The sequence below is a fragment of the Mus pahari genome, chromosome 4 (assembly GCF_900095145.1).
Source record: "Mus pahari chromosome 4, PAHARI_EIJ_v1.1, whole genome shotgun sequence".
In the NCBI taxonomy this organism is placed as follows: Eukaryota; Metazoa; Chordata; class Mammalia; order Rodentia; family Muridae; genus Mus; species Mus pahari.
Genome location: NC_034593.1, coordinates 22,395,134 through 22,399,360, shown reverse-complemented (window position 1 = coordinate 22,399,360; position 4,227 = coordinate 22,395,134). Strand labels below are relative to the sequence as shown.

Sequence of the window (4,227 nt, the reverse complement as noted above, 5' to 3'; positions counted from 1 at the left end):
CTCTCTCTCTCTCTCTCTCTCTCTCTCTCTCTCTCTCACACACACACACACACACACACACACACACACACACACATATGCACTTGCACTCATGCACAAATGGACACACACACACACACACACACACACTTCAGACATTATGGGGTGCTGTGACTATTCTGTTAGTTGGTGTCTGCGTGCTTTCCAGGAGGGTAGGTGAGAAGCTAGTGGACTTTGTTCCTTGTCAGGTATACGATTTCATCCCAGACAAAGCTACCTTAGCTCTTCATTCTCTACAAAGTTCTGTCAAGTTTAAAATGTTTATGCAACCCACAATGTTTTCATCTATAACAGGCTGGAGAAAGAATCTGCTAATTTTTTTCCCTTCTAGGTAGACTTCAAAAAATGTCCTGACCTCTTTCCACCCTTTAACCTTCCCTGGACCACACCTGGTAGTTGGAAAGATAGCCTGGAAATTGATTAGGGACAAGCCATCCGCATAGACATGGAAGGCACTCTCGCCTGCAAAAGGTCCTCTGCTTTGAAAAGCGCTTTGTGTTTTAAACAGCATTTTAAAGTTGCCTTTTGTTGAGGAGGCTAGAGATAGTCAGAGCGGCAAAACCCGTGTTCAGGTATTTAGAGACCTAGATGCTTTGCAGGGATCTGTGTCTTTTATTCTTAATTGAGATTTGAAAGGGAGTGTATTCATTTTAGCAACTTATAAACAGAACCCGGTGCTTTCCAGTATTCCCATTACACTTCTATAGAATATGCTTATGCTAGCTATGAGAAAACTCGACTATTGTTGTGTAATGAACCAATAGAGTCTATTGACCTGGCTTCGAGAATTCAGTTGTTTACAAAGGCAGACAACCCATCGGGTGCATTTTCTGCTTGTTTTATTTATAAGGAAAGAATTGTGCTGCGTGAATTTGGTGGGAATCCCTTGTCTTTGCTTCTCAAAGATCCAGGGTATAAGTGTGTACGCTGCTGTTCTGGCAGTCGGGCCTTTAGTGTCAACTGGAACTCAGATGCTAAAAGATAAGAGAGAGAGGGGGAGAGGGAGAGAGAGAGAGGGAGAGAGGGAAAGAGGGAGAGGGAGAGAGAGAGAGGGAGAGGGAGAGAGAGAGAATGGCTGACTGGAAGCTGGGCGGGGCGGGGGTAAGGGTGGCTTACAGGACTGACAAGTTGACGTGCTTTTAACATTCTTGAAATTACTTCAGTGTGTCTGTCCTTCCCTCAGCAGAAGGGCTGTGAGTTCCCCTGCAGAGCAGATTCATTTTGCTCTGTTTGTTTGCTTGCTTGTTTGTTTACAGAAACTGCATGAAGTTGAGTCAGTGTCTTCCTCTGTTTCGTTTTAATCAAAATAAGTCTGAGACCGAAGTGCTTTTCTCGTCACCATCCTGATGTTTTTGTTTTTGTTTTGGTTTTTTTAAAAAACTAAAACAAAAAACAAAAAAAAAAAAACAAAAAACAAAACTCTCCAAATTTGGAGTCTGAGCTGTTTGATGACATCCTTGCAAAAGCATCTCAAATAGTCATCTTTTTGGTTCAGTTAAGAATTTCAAGATTTATGGGTAGAATACATGTGGGGTGACCTCACAGGAAACCGTCCCCAGGCGCCTTGGCTGCCCTGATAGCCCTGCAAAGGCCTGGCAAAACTGGAAGAGGCCGGACCTGAGGGGAGAATGCCTTTCCCCAGTTTCCTGATCTTTGTGTCTGGGAATGGGGCTGTTCCCCTCCTGTCCTGCAATCTTATTCCAGCCCAGGGCTAAGAGGACCGGGGGAGAGAGGGAAGTCCAGCGCTCTCCTTTGTACAGAGCTTCTTCCACAAGGAAGGTGGAGTGCCGCTGAGGTCCAAGAGTTTCCATTTCTGCTTCCCCTGCCCTGTCCTCTCTCGCACTTCCTGTGAGTCACCATGAAGATGTCATTTCTTCCCAACCAGCACCTCACTGTGGCTTCTTAGTGTCTTCCTTCTTACCCGGAGTGGATTAAGTAACCCAACTTCTGTGACTTGAGCTTCCAAACTAAGTATGAGCCGACCTACTGTACCACAGCAGGGAAAGGGACTGTGAAACTCTGGCCTTGTGGCTGAGGGTGTTTGGGTGTGACCCTTACCACTCCATGCAGAGAGCCCTACCAGGTCGGTGGGAGCATTCTCCCAGCCTGCATGTGGAGCTGGTGTCAACTGTAATGGACACGAACGAACTCAGCAATAAGAGGAAGGCAGGCCTGAAATGTTGTTCCCATGTCTTACTTAAGAAAGCACCAGCTTTGAAGTTATTGTATGTTCCTGGCTTTATAAAGTCGTAAGTTTCTCCTTTTGAAAATAATCAGTATTGGAATTCTATTTCACTTTTTCCTAGACAGGGTCTCATTCTATGTTCAGAGTATCCCATCTCCCTGCCTCAGAGCCCTCTGGTACTAGGATTATAGACGTGTACTCCACTCCTGGCTAGAACACACTTGAAAAGAAAGCATCATATCTTTATATATCTATATCTATATCTATATATTTTAAGAAATGGAAATGTGTTACATAAAAATGTGGCCTCTTTATTTGTATCCAACATTGATAATATGCAGACAGTAAAGTAATTGCTTTGTTTACATGTACATTGACTATTTGTGTTTGCCACTGTTTGAGTGGGACAGTCATAGGTTACAGAAGTGATTGAATGCATGACTGAAGAGTGTGGCTCAGCTCTCTCGAGTGTGTCAGGGCACAAACAACAGTGGTACTTAGTACAAATATAAGACCTTGTTATTTTTATAACTCTTAGATTAACTCTGATGAGTTTTGACCTGAAGATAAATCCAGATATCCTTGTCCAAACTCTTTATATGTATTACCATTAATTAGGCCTCACCAGGGGTGAGGGTATTCACCTTTAATTCCAGGACTTTTGAGGCCATGGGAGGTGGATCTCGGTGAGTTCCAGACCAGCCTGGTCTATATAGTGAGTTCTAGGACAGCTAGGACTTCATAGAGAGACCCAATCTCAAAATCCAAACCAACCCAAACCAAACCAACCAAACAAAACAAAATTAGAACTCAACCTGAAGAATATACATCAAGTCATACCTAATAGCTTATTTTCGTTAAATTTTTTCACCATGTGTTTCATTTTATGTTTGTATATGTGCACAGGGTTGTGTATGTTGTGGTACACATACAGAGGTCGATTCTCTCCTTCCGACGTGGAGTTCTTAGGGACTGGTCCCAGGTCATCAGGCTTGGCCACCAGCACTCTTTACCCACTGGGCCATCGCAGCAGCCTCCTATTTTTATTCTGGAGCAGCATTTGGTGCAGAGCAGCCTAGCACAGTCCTCCTTGCTTTTTCCTATGTAGAGTGGTGAGGCTGAAGTTGGGGTTGGTGAGTTTCCAGTCCAGGGCTCTGCACTGAGCACACTGTAGATGGTTTGTGCTCGGTCATTCGTTCTAGATCACAGGCATCCGCACACGCTTAGTGTGAGGGTCTTTACACACCTCCTTCCACCCAGGCACTTTTAATACAGTGTGTCCCTTTGCCTTTGCACATGGCTTTATTGTGCGCACCCCTGTTTCCCTGCTGGGTGTTCTCCTGCCCTGCTGGACGAAGGGACCTAGCAATGAATACTCATGCAGATCAGGGAAGCGTGCAGAACACACTTGCTGGGCTTTACAACCGGGGAACCCTGCATTTTCCTTATCGCTACTATCTGCTCAGGGGAAACGGTGACCTTGTCTTAACGAATACATTTTGATCAGAACAACTTGATGCTCACAGTTGTTTCTAATTTTTAAAACATCATTTACTGTTTTATCGTGGTTCTATCTTGAGATGGAGAATGCAGAAAGGTTTAATTCCAATATTGTCATAGTAACAGCATAGTAACAATATTGTCATAGTAACAGCATAGTTGTCAGGATGAGGAAGAAATGTTTTGTACTTGAGATAAAGTTGTCGGGGGTTCACACCTCCGCTCTGTCCCCTGCAATGTCCTTCATAGGTAATTGGCTAGGCTTTCCATTCCAAATTTTCTGTGGCAGGCTGTTCTTATTTCCACCGCGGATCACCATGGCAACAGGTGCTCTCTTCTATTTTTGGAGCATGAAAATAGTGCTTTCTTTTCTCTAATAATAAGTGATGGCGGGGGAAAGAGCGGACTGGTGAGGGGACCCGCAGCAGCTGGACCCGATCGTCCTGCGCCTCTCCTGCCCAGGAGGGGTGTTCGCCTGGCGGCTGTCCGCAGGCTGATCCAGC

At 44.8% G+C, this 4,227-nt stretch overlaps 1 protein-coding gene and 1 long non-coding RNA gene across 5 annotated transcripts in view; one reads left to right on the top strand and one right to left on the bottom strand.

Moving 5' to 3' along the window:
* The window catches only part of Fndc3b (fibronectin type III domain containing 3B), a 290,533-nt gene that overhangs the window by 126,521 nt on the left and 159,785 nt on the right, over nt 1-4,227 (top strand). The gene's annotated exons all lie outside the window — the stretch shown is intronic.
* The window catches only part of LOC115063823, a 30,397-nt gene that overhangs the window by 4,864 nt on the left and 21,306 nt on the right, over nt 1-4,227 (bottom strand). The window lies entirely within an intron of this gene.